The 18,800-nt window shown below is 44.0% G+C and overlaps 1 protein-coding gene across 1 annotated transcript in view; it reads right to left on the bottom strand.

Annotated features, from left to right (window-relative positions):
* LOC124140293 (hormonally up-regulated neu tumor-associated kinase-like) overlaps positions 1–2,796 on the bottom strand; it is a 40,275-nt gene extending 37,479 nt beyond the window's left edge. Inside the window, exon 1 of the mRNA XM_046507800.2 lies at positions 2,693–2,796. The gene's annotated coding sequence lies outside the window, so the exon portion shown is untranslated. The remainder of the gene's footprint in view (positions 1–2,692) is intronic.
* Between the last annotated feature and the right edge of the window lie 16,004 nt (positions 2,797–18,800).

Raw genomic sequence — 18,800 nt, 5'->3', positions numbered from 1 at the left:
GATTCCAGTTTAAACAAATTGTAGTTTGAAACTAATGTGTTTATATTTGCAAATAAATGGATTTAAAATAGTATTCTGGCTCGGAGATGCTAATTGGATGTTTATGCAACTTCCTTTGTTTGCGTGTCAGGAGCCTATCTTCCTGTTCTATGCACGGGTTTACCACTCCTGAAGGTGACAATGACGCAGACAGAACTAGAGTAAACGAGCACCTTGTCCCATGAAGCAGGGAGTCTGCCCATCGGGTGCCTCATAGCCTCCAGTGATGCATCACAAGATAGACAAGCAGTTGATTACAGCAATGAGCATCGTGCCTCATAACAAAACTTCCTCTGTATGAAAAATGTATATGTTCCATTTTGATAACCTTTAATGCTATATTTAATTACGCACGATACTTCTGCTATTACCCATATCGATCTCAGACAATCAGTATCGTTTACAGCCGTTCTCTCAATTTAGTCCAAATTTATTTTACACCTGATCGAAATCGGTAATGTCAATGTTGGTACTTCAAGGCAAGTCACGTTGTCGTGCGTGGGGTCAGCGCGAGAGTTACAAATGAACCCCAGCAAACTTAACAGAGCACTCTATCCTCTACAGTACATAATACACGGATATTGTTACAAAACACACTTTGTCTGTCAAACACTGCGTTATCCTGAACAACAATCTGGCACCAACAGCGTTCTCGATCTAAGCATGAAGGTGCATGAGGCATCTTGTTCGAGTTATCCTGAACAACAATCTGTCACCAACCGCGTTCTCGATCTAAGCATGAAGGTGCATGAGGCATCTTGTTCGAGTTTTCCAGCTAAAAGATTCACGGAAAATACCCTCAGTCGACCGTACGGTGTAAACAACTGTGCTATCCCTGAGCTACCACTGAGCTATCACTGGGCTACCCGCGCCCGCATCTCACCAGAAACAGGTCTACCTCCCACCCCTCACCACCTTCTACAGCCTTCGTGGTCCAGTGGTAGAGCATCCGCCCGGAGAGCGAAAGATCGGGGGTTCTTGGTGTTACCATGCCTGGCGCTCAGCATTAAGGGGCTAAAACAAGTACAAGTCGGCTCGGAGCCAGTATACTGTGTTTGAGTTGGGTATTCATGTTAAACTACGTCAAAGTATCTCAGTGCGCTACCACTATAAAAATCGGCATTAGTCTAGACTAGTTCAAGCAGCCACACACACACACGTGCATGTACGTCGCTATACAACTGCAATAATCTTAAACGCGACGTTCATCTCGCCTCGCCTCCCAACCCTCTGTGATGCTACACTAGCTCCAGTTAGACGTCACCTCATATGACACGTTATTGAATTCAGTCGTCATAGGGGTATTGTGAGATGAAGTGTATGTGTTTTGGGGGCCTCTATGCTATAGGTAATAACATTCCTAATGGTATGGCCATGTTATGACTAGGCCAGGGAAATTAGATTTCAAAACTCTGTACTTTACACCAGATGTGTTTAGATTTGAGCCACTCCTGAAAGTACCTCTACGTACGACCTTCTACACATCCATGGAGGTATATCTCCCACTTCAAGCATATCGCTAGACTGTAGGTCCGTGGCGTCTTGGGAAAAGTCACAATAAGCCTTGAACCTATACAGAGAATGGCTCGTTTCTCACCTAAAACCTCACTAGGTACAAATTTGTCGGATCCACCAATCAGAAATTTCTATTCAATTTGCCTGCCCGCTTTTGCCTGTTATTGTTCGTTGATTTAAAAAAAATAAAGAAATAATAATTTTCACATGAAATAAACGATGTTGTAAATAAAGAGAATGTATTTAGTGCAAATACAAGAACGCCCTGTACTTGAACATCAATTTTCCCCTGTAACATCGACCCGCGAACTGTTAGAGCTAACTACAATTTATATATTCAAATAAACATATTTATGTCATTATGATTTACCAAAGTATTTTTCGAATACACAATCCTCAAACCACAAAACGTACGAAGTGTGCTTTTAATGCTTATTATATAAAATGCTAACAATTAATGGGGTACTTGGTCCAAAGGCTAATACTTCAACTCAGTTATCACACGTTATGACTTTATAGCGGATTTCACATGATTCAGCATGTTTGTACGACGTTTTTGTGTTGAGACAGAATATATGTTTCAAGCAATTGTTTCTGATGCACAACACATTTGCACTAGGACATCCGCCATGTGCTGTGCCATGTGCTGTGGACGATCCTACATTTCTGTTTGTTCGTTTAACGCCGCACGCAGCAATTGTCCAGCTATATGACGGCGGTCTGTAAATAATCGAGTCTGGACCAGATAAACCAGTGATTGCCATCATGAACATCGATCCATGCAATTGGGATCGATGACATGCACAAACCAAGTCAGAGAGCCTGACCACCCTATCCCGGTTGTCGCCTTTTACGAAAAAGCATAGTCACCTTTTACAGCAAGCATGTGTTGTTGAAGACCTATTCTACCCTGGACCTTCATAGGTACACACATAGAAGTAAGTAATACTGTGTATGTTTCATTTAAAAAAAACTTTCAGAAATATTGCACATCAACAGCAGGGGACATCAAGAATAGGCATCACACATTAGAGCGAACATGATGACCACACGACTACCCTCCGTACCTTAACGAACAACATTAATGCTGACATTTATCGTTACTGATTGAATAAAGATTGAATATTAAAGTTCTTACCTGGTCAAACTATACACTGTGGCTGCCTGAGGCCCGGAGGGTCATTCAGTGACGGCCTCCCGTGTGTCCCGACCCCAAATACGTGTACCGTGTCCCCGATCTGACCCCGTGCACCCCGGCATGCACAACTGCCGGGCGAGTTACCAAGTTTCAGATAAACGTGCTGAAATACCAGTGGTGGAAATCCCAAGACGGAGTTCCCGAGTTACTCAACTCGTGTCACTTGACAACATCATGTTGACTCGTCCAACATACGCATTGATTGTTCTCTGTAGGGTGAAAGCAAACACTGGTCACCGCACGCTGGTAGAGCAGCCGTCCTTAGGGGTCGCGCAGCCGGACCAGTGCAGGTCTTCACTCACTACACCTGGGAGCAAGGGAGCCGCGCATCATGGACACGGAACACTGTCTGAATCCCAACCATCCACCAGGTGTAGCTCTGGGACGTCCCCGGGTCACTCTGAGTATCCCCGTCCCCATGGGGGTGATAGGCTTCACTATGGTTCATCAACTACAGTGTTCTTCTCTCTGCCCATAATATAGCATCCGTGACATAAATATATTATTCATGTCGCATTAATTTAATATTTTATCACGTTATATAACATATCTAGATGTTGCAGGCTATTCTTATTTGCAGCGACCATGGACTATTTGTCGGTTGCCGCCCACATGATGAACAGAATCGCCTACGACATGTGTTAAGTTGACTCGTGCAGTGCACATTCAGCACAGACCATGAACCAGTTGTGGTCACAGCCGACAGATGTGCCAGCTTGGGGAACAGAAGACGCACATACACATCCTGGGAAACAGAAGACACACATACACATCCTGGGGAACAGAAGGCACACATAAACATACTGGGGAACAGAAGACACACATACACATCCTGGGGAACAGAAGACACACATACACATCCTGGGGAACGGTATACACACACATACACATCCTGGGGAACAGAAGACACACATACACATCCTGGTGAACGGTAGACACACATAGACATCCTGGGGAACAGAAGACACACATACACATCCTGGGGAACGGTAGACACACATACACATCCTGGGGAACGGTAGACACACATACACATCCTGGGGAACGGAAGACACACATACACATCCTGGGCAACAGCAGACACACATACACATCCTGGGGAACGGTAGACACACATACACATCCTGGGGAACGGTAGACACACATACACATCCTGGGGAACGGAAGACACACATACACATCCTGGGCAACAGCAGACACACATACACATCCTGGGCAACAGCAGACACACATACACATCCTGGGGAACAGCAGACACACATACACATCCTGGGGAACGGTAGACACACATACACATCCTGGGGAACGGTAGACACACATACACATCCTGGGGAACGGAATACACACATACACATCCTGGGCAACAGCAGACACACATACACATCCTGGGCAACAGCAGACACACATACACATCCTGGGGAACGGTAGACACACATACACATCCTGGGGAACGGTAGACACACATACACATCCTGGGGAACAGAAGACACACATACACATCCTGGGAAACAGAAGACACACATACACATCCTGGTGAACGGTAGACACACATACACATCCTGGGGAACAGAAGACACACATACACATCCTGGGGAACAGAAGACACACATACACATCTTGGGGAACGGTACACACACATACACATCCTGGGGAACAGCAGACACACATGTAAACACACATACACATCCCGGGGAACAGAAGACACACATACACATCCTGGGGAACAGCAGACACACATGTAAACACACATACACATCCTGGGGAACAGAAGACACACATACACATCCTGGGGAACGGTAGACACACATACACATCCTGGGGAACAGAAGATACACATACACATCCTGGGGAACGGTACACACACATACACATCCTGGGGAACAGAAGACACACATACACATCCTGGGGAACGGTACACACACATACACATCCTGGGGAACGGAAGACACACATACACATCCTGGGCAACAGCAGACACACATACACATCCTGGGGAACGGTAGACACACATACACATCCTAGGGAACAGAAGACACACATACACATCCTGGGGAACGGTAGACACACATACACATCCTGGGGAACAGAAGACACACATACACATTCTGGGAAACAGAAGACACACATACACATCCTGGGGAACAGTAGACACACATACACATCCTGGGGAACAGAAGACACACATACACATCCTGGGGAACAGCAGACACACATGTAAACACACATACACATCCCGGGGAACAGAAGACACACATACACATCCTGGGGAACAGAAGACACACATGTAAACACACATACACATCCTGGGGAACAGAAGACACACATACACATCCTGGGGAACAGAAGACACACATACACATCCTGGGGAACAGCAGACACACATACACATCCTGGGGAACGGTACACACACACATACACATCCTGGGGAACAGAAGACACACATACACATCCTGGGGAACGGTACACACACATACACATCCTGGTGAACGGTAGACACACATACACATCCTGGGGAACGGAAGACACACATACACATCCTGGGGAACGGTAGACACACATACACATCCTGGGGAACGGAAGACACACATACACATCCTGGGGAACGGAAGACACACATACACATCCTGGGGAACAGCAGACAAACATGAAAACACACATGCACATCCTAGGGAACAGCAGACACACATGTAAACACACATACACATCCTGGGGAACAGAAGACACACATACACATCCTGGGGAACGGTAGACACACATACACATCCTGGGGAACGGAAGACACACATACACATCCTGGGGAACGGTAGACACACATACACATCCTGGGGAACAGAAGACACACATACACATCCTGGGGAACAGCAGACACACATACACATCCTGGGGAACGGTAGACACACATACACATCCTGGGGAACAGCAGACACACATACACATCCTGGGGAACGGTAGACAAACATACACATCCTGGGGAACAGAAGACACACATACACATCCTGGGGAACGGTAGACACACATACACATCCTGGGGAACAGAAGACACACATACACATCCTGGGGAACGGTAGACACACATACACATCCTGGGGAACAGAAGACACACATACACATACTGGGGAACAGTAGACACACGAACACATCCTGGAAACGGTAGACACACATACACCTCCTGGGAAACGGAAGACACACATACACATCCTGGGGAACAGCAGACAAACATGAAAACACACATGCACATCCTAGGGAACAGAAGACGCATATGTAAACACACATACACATCCTGGGGAACAGTAGACACACATGCACATCCAGGGGAACAGTAGACACACATATAAACACACATACACATCCTGGGGAACAGTAGACACACATATAAACACACATTCAAATCCTGGGGAACAGTAGACACACATATAAACACACATACACATGTTTTGGATCGGATGTAAATGTGATGAGACACTGCCGGACAACGAGACACTGTCAGACAATGAGACACTGTCAGACAATGAGACACTGTCAGACAATGAGACACTACAAGACAATGAGACACTACAAGACAATGAGACACTACAAGACAATGAGACACTACAAGACAATGAGACACTGTCAGACAATGAGACACTGTCAGACAATGAGACACTGACAGACAAGGGGACACTGTCAGACAATGAGACACTGTCAGACAATGAGACACTGTCGAACAAGAAATTGATACGACAATGAGACACTTTTTGACAATGATCCATTGAAGACAATGAGACACTGTACGACAATGATTCAATACAAGACAATGATACACTGCATGGCAATGATCCAATGCAAGACAATGAGACACTGTATGACAATGATTCAGTACAAGACAATGAGACACTGTATGACAATGATCAAATACAAGACAATGAGACACTGCATGACAATGATCCAGTGCAAGACAATGAGACATTGTATGACAAGGTCCACAGCAAGACCATATAGGTCAATAGTTGTACTTAAGGGGCATATGACTGTACCTTATAGGTCTTTAGTCGTACTTTAGGGGCATATGACAAAACCATATAGGTCTCTAGTTATACTTAAGGGGCATATGACTATACCATATAGGTATCTAGTTATACTTAAGGGGCATATGACTATACCATATAGGTATCTAGATGTACTTAAGGGGCATATGACTATACCATATGTTTCTAGTCGTACTTAAGGGGCATATGATTATACCATATAGGTCTCTAGTAGTACTTAAGGGACATATGACTATACCATTTAGGTCTCTAGTCGTACTTAAGGGGCATATGACTATACCATATAGGTATCTAGTCGTACTTAAGGGGCATATGACTATACCATATAGGTCTCTATTCGTACTTAAGGGGCATATGACTATACCATATAGGTCTCTAGTTGTACTGAGGGAGCATATGACTATACCATTTAGGTCTCTAGTCGTACTTAAGGGGCATATGACTATACCATTTAGGTCTCTAGTCGTACTTAAGGGGCATATGACTATACCATATAGGTCTCTAGTTATACTTAAGGGGCATATGACTATACCATATAGGTATCTAGTCGTACTTAAGGGGTATATGACTATACCATATAGGTCTCTAGTTGTCACTATCACAACTCTACAACCCATTCTAACGAACGAAATGAAGAAATGCACACCCACTGTCGTAGTATCGACTCGAACCGTGTCTGGACATTTACCTTAGTATTTATTTGACACCTCTTTATAATCACCTTTCATTGATCGGCCAACTGATCAGTCATGACTAACACTTATATCCGCCACAAGTTCATCAACAACTTCAAAAATCTCTCCCGTCACGTTTATAGTGTCGGCCATTTTAACGTCTTGCACTTGATGTAAATTTATTACGACGCGCTTTCATTGTGACTGCCTCACTGAGGTAATGGCCGCCTCCGTGGTCTTGCGGCAGAGCGTCCTCCCGGAGAGCGGAAGGTCCGGGGTTCGATCCCCGGCCGCGTCATACCAAAAGACGTTAAAAGATGGTTCTTGTTGTTACCCTGTCTGGCGCTCGGCATTAAGGGGCTAAAACAAGGAATGGTCGGCTACGAGTCAGTATACTGTGTCTGAGTGGGGTATTCATGTTAAACTGCGGCATGGTATCTCAGTGAGCTAGCACTATAAATCGGCATCAGTCCGGACTGGTACAAACAGCAACAAACACACACACGTGCATGCACGTCGCTATATAAGTGCAATAATCTTGGACGCGACGTTAAACCCAATTTCACCTCACCTTACCTTACTGAGGTCGTTCTTAACATAACTTTCGTACTCAATGAGGATATTATTGGAATATATTTCAGGTAAACAAACTACAACAGCTGTCCTTGTAAAGCAAGTTGAGCATACATACGCTCATGTCACCTCTCGTTTTGGGGAACCACGTTATTCCGCGCTACAGCAGGTTGTTGTATGGCTGTCAGTGTGAACTTGAAGTGTAGATCTAGGTCAACATCCTTTGATGTATAAAATAGTGATATAAAAAAAATATAAGCATTGGCTTTGACTTTGTGTTAGTTCATTGGAGCTTGAACCTTCATACTCCAATGAACTCACACAAAACGAAAGTCACTTCTTAACGATTCCGTGTTGATCACGAAACTATCGGTCGCTCATCTACAACGGTGGAGACATGGGTTCGCAGTGCACTACATCTGATTGTTTGATTGTTTGTTTATTGTTTAACTCCGCACACATGATCAGCAATATTCCAGCTATATGACGGCGGGCTGTAAATAATCGAGTCTGGATCAGACAATCCAGTGATTGATATCACGAACATCAATCCACGCAATTGGGATACGATGACATCAACCACCCGATCCCGTTAGTCGCCTCTTACGACATGCATAGTCGCCTTTTATGGCAAGCGTGGGTTGCTGAAGACCTATTCTACCCCAGAACTTCACGGGTCTACACATGCTTGATGCGATAGTATACTATGCATTGCGAGTCTCAGGAAGTCTCACTTTTCTTTTTAATATATCAATAAAAATATTGATATGATTTACGTTTTTGATGTGATAGTGATAGAAAATTGCAAAACAAATATTTCCAGATATTTTTCGGTGATATTGAGAGTCGATTAATTCCTATCTAAACTAGCATGTAGAAATGGCGAATACATCGAATTCTGAATATGTATATCTTAATCTTACTTTAAGATATCTGTCATTTCAACAAGTGAAACCTATTGATCATTTGACGAAATCCTGTTACAAACCGATTTATCGCGAAGCAAACTCTGGGCGTGTTATTCGTGTCAACGGTCCATCAATGCTTTGTGCTACAGCCCTTCTGTTAGACTAGACTATGTGGACACAGTTTCAGATATGTGCCCCAGGGTAATTAGTCTGTCAGAAGACAATGAAAACTTAACCTTTCTAAAAATATGCGCGACAGTTCTATTTCCAGGTTGTGAATGGCCATTGTTTGTAGCCCTCCGTAATCCTGGCACAGACAGCGAGGGGTTGTTCCTATGTTCTGGGTCCATTCCGAGTTGACATTGGCGAGCTGTGTATCCTGAATCAATTCCACTGTTGACTGTCAGGGGTCAGCTTTTACTGGACACACACACCAGTCGACCTGGGAGGAAGTGGCGGGAGGGGGACAGGTGTAGGGGTCAATCGGGGATATCGGACAGAACACTCGTCCGTACTCTCGGGCTAAACCGGGCCCACTGGTGCCAACAGGGCTAATGTTCGACTAACACCTAGTGTCTAAAATGAACCAGTTCACAGAAAAAAAACCAGTTCTTAAAGTAAAGTTATAAAATATAATAAAAAGGAGCCCAGAGACTTTCTTAATTTTCAGATACTGGGGTAATGTAGACTTGCCAAATATTATAGGCTTGCATGGGCTGTATTGGATATATTTCTTTAAAGGTCTGTATGGCAGTACGTTGGGGAATGCCTTGCGGTCACTCTTCGGCAATAGTAGAGGTGTATAAGTTTCTGATTATATACATAATTAATGTTCAGTTATTGAATTGAGTGAATGAGTGAGTTGGGTTTTAACGCAGCTTTTAACATTATTCCAGTTATATCGCGGCGTGTCAGCTTAATGCGGGAGGAAAGCCCGAAGTGATGCAGGTCTCACGAGCACGGGTATTGTGCTGACAAACCTAGAAACATAATCGGGGCGACCCGGGATTCGAACCCACAACCATAGGTTTCTGCGCAATACATTAGGCTGGCAAGCGTTAGGGTCTCTTTCACCTTGGTTTGAACTGAGCCAACACAAAGTTTATGTCACAGATCCATGAAAAATATAACACTAGAGGCGAATGTGTGTTGAAGATCAGTGAAATCCTGATTATACTGTCTAGAAACATTGCAACTCGTGTACTATTTGAACCCTTGGATAAATAGTAAAAAGGGCTCCTACTTTTTAATCATTAAAACGGTTTTATAAATAGCACCTTGCCAACCTAAGCGTATATGTTACATGGGGTTAGTGATGCACATTGGCAAGTATAGTGTTACAAAGCCTTCAGTCGTGAACTCATCTGTGCAGGAGGGGTTATCAGTTATCGATGAATGTGTAAAGTCGGTGCAGCTGACATGAGGTGGACGTATATCCTCTGACGCATACACGTACAGATCCACGAAACAGCGCTCTGTACAGAGATCTACGGAACAACCCTCTGTACTTAGATCTCTGGAACAACGCTCTGTACTTAGATCTCTGGAACAACCCTCTGTACTTAGATCTCCTGAACAACCCGCTGTACTTAGATCTCTGGAACAACCCTCTGTACTTAGATCTCCGGAACAACTGGCTGTACTTTGATCTCCGGAACAACCCTCTGTACTTAGATCTCCGGAACAACCCTCTGTACTTAGATCTCTGGAACAACCCTCTGTACTTAAATCTCCCGAACAACCCGCTGTACTTAGATCTCCGGAGCAACCCTCTGTACTGAGATCTTTGGAACAACCCACTGTACTTAGATCTCCGGATCAACCCTCTGTACTTAGATCTCCAGAACAACCCTCTGTACTTAGATATCCGGAACAACTGGCTGTACATAGATATCCGGAACAACCCTCTGTACTTAGATCTCCGGAACAACCCTCTGTACTTAGATCTCCCGAACAACCCTCTGTACTTAGATCTCCGGAACAACCCTCTGTACAGAGATCTACGGAACAACCCTCTGTACTTAGATCTCTGGAACAACCCTCTGTACTTAGATCTCCGGAACAACCCGCTGTACTTAGATCTCCGGAACATGCCGCTGTAGTTAGATCTCCGGAACAACCCTCTGTACTTAAATGTCCGGAACAACCCGATATACATAGATATCCGGAACAACTGGCTGTACATAGATCTCCGGAACAACTGGTTGTACATTGATATTCGGAACAACCCTCTGTACTTAGATCTCCGGAACAACCCGCTGTACATAGATATCCGGAACAACCCTCTGTACTTAGATCTCCGAAACAACCCGCTGTACATAGATCTCCGGGAAACCCTCTGTACTTAGATATCCGGAACAACCCGCTGTACTTAGATCTCCGGAACAACTGGCTGTACTTAGATCTCCTGAGCAACCCTCTGTACTTAGATATCCGGAACAACCCTCTGTTCTTAGATCTCCGGAACAACCCGCTGTACATAGATATCCGGAACAACCCTCTGTACTTAGATCTCCGGAACAACCCGCTGTACATAGATATCCGGAACAACCCTCTGTACTTAGATCTCCGAAACAACCCGCTGTACATATATCTCCGGGACAACCCTCTGTACTTAGATCTCCGGAACAACCCGCTGTATTTAGATCTCCGGAACAACCCTCTGTATTTAGATCTCCGGAACAACCCTCTGTATTTAGATCTCTGGAACAACCCGCTGTACATAGATATCCGGAACAACCCTCTGTACTTAGATCTCCGGAACAACCCGCTGTACATAGATATCCGGAACAACCCTCTGTACTTAGATCTCCGGAACAACCCTCTGTACTTAGATCTCCCGAACAACTGGCTGTACATAGATATCCGGAACAACCCTCTGTACTTAGATCTCCGGAACAACCCGCTGTACATAGATATCCGGAACAACCCTCTGTACTTAGATCTCCCGAAGAACCTTCTGTACTTAGATCTCCCGAACAACGCTCTAGCTAGCCCAGATCGTCAATATTCTAGTGAATGCTTAACCTGGCATTTATACCCCACACCAGGAGTGACCACAGCTGCCGGTAGCGGTATTCTACCACACACCAGGGGTGACCACAGCTGTCAATGGCGGTATTCTACCCCACACCAGGAGTGACGACAGCTGCCGGTAGCGGTATTCTACCACACACCAGGGGTGACCACAGCTGTCGTTGGCGGTATTCTACTCCACACCAGGAGTGACGACAGCTGCCGGTAGCGGCATTCTACCACACACCAGGGGTGACCACAGCTGTCGTTGGCGGTATTCTACCCCACACCAGGAGTGACGACAGCTGCCGGTAGCGGTATTCTACCACACACCAGGAGTGACCACAGCTGTCAATGGCGGTATTCTACTCCACACCAGGAGTGACCACAGCTGTCGTAGGCGGTATTCTACTCCACACCAGGAGTGACGACAGCTGCCGGTAGCGGCATTCTACCACACACCAGGGGTGACCACAGCTGTCGTTGGCGGTATTCTACCCCACACCAGGGGTGCCAACGACTGATGGCTGCCGCTAGCATGGGAAAGACAACACCATCGTCTCCTCTTCAGAAGCCGCCATCACCTAGAAACAACAGTGTGGCAGAACAAGCACGTTCAACGCTGGGGGAGATACAATATTGACGATCTTAGAAGACAGAGGGCAAGAAAGATACAATATATCAATACAATATAAATCTAGGTACAGTATATGGATTGACACGACGCTACATGGCGCTACTAGGACAGAGTGATGCACTTTGTATCTACGTACACTTAGATCTTACGCACATGGCACTACTAGGACAGGGTGATGACTACGTACAAGGCGCTACTGGGACAGAGTGATGCACTTTGTATCTAAGTACACTTAGATCTTACGTACACGGCGCTACTGGGACTGGGTGATGTACTTTGTATCTACGTACACTTAGATCTTACGTACACGGCGCAACTGGGACAGAGTGATGTACTTTGTATCTACGTACACTTAGATCCTACGTACACGGCGCTATTAGGACAGAGTGATGCACTTTGTATCTACGTACACTTAGATCTTACGTACATAGCGCTACAAGGACAGAGTGATGCACTTTGTATCTACGTACACTTAGATCTTACGTACATGGCGCTACAGGGACAGAGTGATGTACTTTGTATCTACGTACACTTAGATCTTACGTACATGGCGCTACAGGGACATAGAGATGTACTTTGTATCTACGTACACTTAGATCTTACGTACATAGCGCTACAAGGACAGAGTGATGCACTTTGTATCTACGTACACTTAGATCTTACGTACATGGCGCTACTGGGACAGAGTGATGTACTTTGTATGTACGTACACTTAGATCTTACGTACATGGCGCTACTGGGACAGAGTGATGCACTTTATATCTACGTACACTTACATCTTACGTACATGGCGCTGCTGGGACAGAGTAATGTACTTTGTATCTACGTACACTTAGGTCTTACGTACATGGCGCTACTGGGACAGGGTGATGTACTTTGTATCTACGTACACTTAGATCTTACGTACATAGCGCTACTGGGACAGAGTGATGTACTTTGTATCTACGTACACTTAGATCTTACGTACATGGCGCTACTGGGACAGAGTGATGTACCTTGTATCTACGTACACTTAGATCTTACGTACATGGCACTACAGGGACAGAGTGATGTACTTTGTATCTACGTACACTTAGATCGTACGTACATGGCACTACTGGTACAGAGTGATGTACTTCGTATCTACGTACACTTAGATCTTACGTACATGGCGCTACTGGGACAGGGTGATGTACTTTGTATGTACGTACACTTAGATCTTACGTAAATGGCGCTACTGGGACAGAGTGATGTACTTCGTATCTACGTACACTTAGATCTTACGTACATAGCGCTACAAGGACAGAGTGATGCACTTTGTATCTACGTACACTTAGATCTTACGTACATGGCGCTACTGGGACAGAGTGATGTACTTTGTATCTACGTACACTTAGATCTTACGTACATGGCGCTACTGGGACAGAGTGATGTACTTTGTATCTACGTACACTTAGATCTTACGTACATGGCGCTACTGGGACAGGGTGATGTACTTTGTATGTACGTACACTTAGATCTTACGTACATGGCGCTACTGGGACAGAGTGATGTACTTCGTATCTACGTACACTTAGATCGTACGTACATGGCATACCTGGCATACATAAGTAGATGTATAGTAAATAGTTTACCTGACATTCATTGGTAGTAAATGGTTTACCTGACATACATAAGTAGAATTAGTAAATGGTTTACCTGGCCTCCATAGGCATTAAATAGTTTACCTGGCATTCATAGGTAGTAAATGGTTTACCTGGCATTCATAGGTAGTAAATAGTTTACCTGGCATTCATAGGTAGTAAATACTTTACCTGGCCTGGCATGCATAGGTAGTAAATGCTTTACCTGGCATTCATAGGTAGTAAATGCTTTACCTGGCATTCATAGGTAGTAAATGGTTTACCTGGCCTACATAGGTAGAAAATGGTTTACCTGGCCTCCATAGGCATTAAATGGTTTACCTGGCATTCATAGGTAGTAAATGCTTTACCTGGCATTCATAGGTAGTAAATGCTTTACCTGGCATTCATAGGTAGTAAATGCTTTACCTGGCATTCACAGGTAGTAAATGCTTTACCTGGCATTCACAGGTAGTAAATGGTTTACCTGGCCTACATAGGTAGTAAATGGTTTACCTGGCCTGCATAGGTAGTAAGTGCTTAACGAGGCAGACTGGGTGTTTGTGTTCTTGTTGACGGCTTAGAACACCAAAGAAGCTAAAGAAGAGGTCATACTTGAGCATACTTGAGTGGTCTTCCATCTTCCCGACTGCAGTCCCATCATGTTGCAGTGCATACCATCTTCTATTGGTACTTGTTTAATGGAGCATGAAAGGTCCATTGTCTCTAAGCTGCAGAGCTTTAAATTGCAAAGATGCTATTTGGTTTTGTTTCGATTGAACGTTTTCCTGTGTTTTCAGACGTGGCTCTACTGGTTCAATGCCATTACTGTGAGTTAGGGTAGACGGACTCTCAGACAGGGTACGGGGACGAGGTGAAACCTGAAGATTGAAAGTGAGATATATCACGTATCGGTACATCAACAACTTGGCAAAACTCCCAAAGTTGACATTGCTTTAACATCAGAAGTCACTAAAAAAGAAAACCCAACCCTACTACGATCAGTAGCTATCACTTAAATTCAAACTACCTGGGACAGCTGGGCCCACTGATGGATCCAAGAATCTTATCCGAGGGCAACAGGTGTTGCTTGATCGGATCCCGTCTCACATAGATAATAAATTCATTGTAATGAGAAAAAGCAGCCACATTGGAGGAGATAGCTCTAGACGAGGCAGAGATACAGCCCTTTCCCCTCAGTAAACTAGAAATAAAAAGTCAACTCAATGCCTCCATAGTCTAATGATGGCAAGCCCAGTGGGACACAAGTAAAATCGGCAGATGGCTATACAAAATTCAACCCAAGATCCACCAAAAGCCATACTCATACCCAGATGAAAGTAAAGTTGATGTAGCCATCTCACGCCTCAGACTCGGTCACAAAGGCACCATGACAACTTGCAATCAACCTGAAACCGTTGCTCACATGCTGCTGGAATGTCAAGACCATCTCCAGCCCACGCTCGGTGAAAACAAGAATTGCAGTTAGATCCTATGGCTCGCGTATTCGTTTCTTTAGCCAAGTTGAAATTACGCTCAAAATGTCAGACGTTACAAAGCGTACCGTTTCTCGGGCTGCTTGGCCGGCAATAGCCTTGCTCAAAGGCTGTAGTGAATGGTGAGTCCATTGGTGTATAGTAGTTTTATCCTTATAATAGGCAGGTCTAGGTAAGTGAAAGAACGCCGGTCTCTTATAGGGGACAAGTTGTCCTTATTATTTAGATAATAAAGAAATTATTATTTAGACTAATAATTATGCCTTAGAGACTTGTGCAAGCCTAGGCCGGCGAGGATGCGAGTTGAACACGAACAAGGACCATGCGATGTTTGTTATCGTATAGGTCACGTGCGGCCTCAGATTGTTTAATGATCATTGATGGTCAAGCGATCAGCATGCTCTTCGGTTCGGTGCTCGTCAGCAAATGATAATAAAATTACAACTTAAAATTACTTCAGTTTGTTTTCCTTTGTTTGGTTGTATTGTCAACTTAACAAACGGTGTTCTTGTGATCGAATTATGAACAGATGAATGTAACAATGAGTCAACAATCAACTAATCAAATACTTAGTAACTAAGAATGTGCACATAGTGCAGACATAAGAAAAATATGCAGCGATATCTTTTACCCACAGGGTAATTATAGCCTTTAAACCATGACTCCTTTGTGTTTGACCTGCATTAACTAACTGAATCGTTAGTTAAACACCACTTGGCAATGACGGGACATCTTTTTTTGTCACTAGGGTCGGTCGGGTAGCCTAGTGGTTAAAACGTTCGCTCGTCACGCCGAAGACCCGGGTTCGATTCCCGACATGGGTACAATGTGTGAAGCCCATTTCTGGTCCCCCAGAATATTGCTAAAAGCGGCGTAAAACCATACTCACTTATTTTTTGGTCACTATCAAGTTTTTGTATGATAGAACAATTTCACGAAAAACGTGTGTCGCTTCGAATGTCTGCCACGGGGATATAAAAGAATTGTTTTAATGAGCTTAATAGCTAAATATTTACTTACATCAGGACAAATAGTTTATCCATTTATGAACGGCGAAATATGTGTTTCATGCAGTACGTGTTAGGTTATTCTATGCATTGTACGTACGTGTGATTTGGTAGCTTTTCGTTCAAAGAAACGAACAGATGGAAATGAAATTACAGGACTGTGTTTGCCCATAGTAGGCCCATCATTGTCATTACGTGATTGCTGAATATGCTGGAGTTGGTCCTATATGAATTGTTTACTTGCTCGGGACATGTATTTCAAAACCCGAGCCGCCAAGGAGCGAGGCGCGCTCAAAAGGCTCCCACGTGCACCATTCAGAGTACCCACCAAGTGTTCTCACAGTTCAGCATAGAGTTTTTGACTATGTTTCAAAATACAACCTTTTTGAAACATTTTAGGTACTACGGTTCTTTGTATGGTGGACATGGTTTAAGTTTGGCGCCTTTGACAATTTCAATGGTCAGACACGAGGTCCTCGTGCGCTATCCAAAACAATGTATCCATGTGTGGCAATAAGGTTTTCGTAGTGACTAGCGACCACTTCATACAACGAAATTATTGCACGGCCCTCACTTGTAGACTGTCAGTGCGATAAGCGGAATTTAGGTCAGTAGATAGATTTAAACATTTACCTATACATATTTAAACTCGGAATCACACTCTCGGGCACAATATCAATTTGCTTCTGTTTTTTTTTAAAAAATTGTACGTACAGTTTCTACTACACCAAATCTAAATAAGTTGTCAGACAGCAGCTCCGAGAATCAATTGTCAGACAGCCGATTTCGTAGAGAAGATTGAGTGTCGATTGAAAAATCTGGAAACTGTCATTGGAGGATATTGTGTTAGATGTTTTTTGTTTGTTGTAAATGTACATCCATTCACTAATTAACACTGACCATGTTTTTTTAAATATAAAGCGGACGTCTTTAATTAACGTATTCTGAATGCGACTGCTGTTATTTTCAAGCAGTTGACATTTGGTGCTGAACTGGGGTTGGTGTGGTCAGCTTCCAATGCTCCACAAGGGAACCTGCAAAACTGGCTAATATTTGTGATTTATTGCAGCTTTGTGGCCATTTCATTCAAAATACAACGTTACGAAAAAGCTCTATGGGAAAATGGTTGGCTGTGTGTAACTTAAATGTTGTCCAACAATGGGCGAGAACGACTGAATCATGAAGAATGTAGGGATTTTATCGGCGCTTCTTTCACCCGATAGTCAACGGCAGCTGAAGTCTGTATTTCATTCCACTTAATACGTTATTAAATGAAATATTGTGACGTATACATTCACGAGTATTCTACCACTAGACCACCGATGCTTCACACTCACCGCCTCGTTTCTAAGCTTCTCACTCCTTAGGCAAGAAAGAAGCTGAAAAGAAGGAAGTATTCAAGTGACGTATACATTTGCTCCATATGGATGCAACTGCAGTGTCATATGCATTTAAATAGAATTATTTGTTTCCACTACACTGTACATTGCAGACCCGTGACGCATATCAAGTCAAGAATACATTTAAACATTTTTTTAAAAATAAAAATCATTTTGTGACGTAAGCAATTTCGTTTAAAGGCGTGCCTCCAGGCGTGGACAATCAATCAGAGAAATTCATTAAATTGTCTTTTCCGGCTATGCACCACATGGACAGCGTCGGTGGTGTAAAGGTTAGCATGGTTGCCGTCCAAGCAGTCGATCCGGGTTCGATTCCCGGCCGACGCATCTTTTTATTTCAGTAGGGACCGGGAATGAGAAATGTAACCTCAAAGTCCGTCGGTGAAAAGTACAAATGGCACCCTCCAATGATGAATACGCACCGTGTTGGTGTGTGTACATTCCTGTTGACACTTTATATTTCTTTTCAATCACGCTATTAAATGAAATATTGTGAGTAATCGAACGTAGAACTAGCCGTATTATTGCTTAATTGATAGCCCGACACTGTCAATGTAGTTTGCAGATAAGCACCGATTCATGTACAGAACAATGCTAAAATTCGCAGCACATCCCACCCGTAGAAGTCCTTCAAATAGAGTCATGTAAATGCATACATATTATCATTCCAACGGGCAGATGACTATTTTGGGACCCGTTTGTGACCTCACAA

The sequence above is a fragment of the Haliotis rufescens genome, unplaced genomic scaffold (assembly GCF_023055435.1).
Source record: "Haliotis rufescens isolate VD_foot unplaced genomic scaffold, xgHalRufe1.0.p SCAF_5, whole genome shotgun sequence".
NCBI lineage: Eukaryota > Metazoa > Mollusca > Gastropoda > Lepetellida > Haliotidae > Haliotis > Haliotis rufescens.
This window is presented reverse-complemented; position numbering and strand designations above follow the sequence as displayed.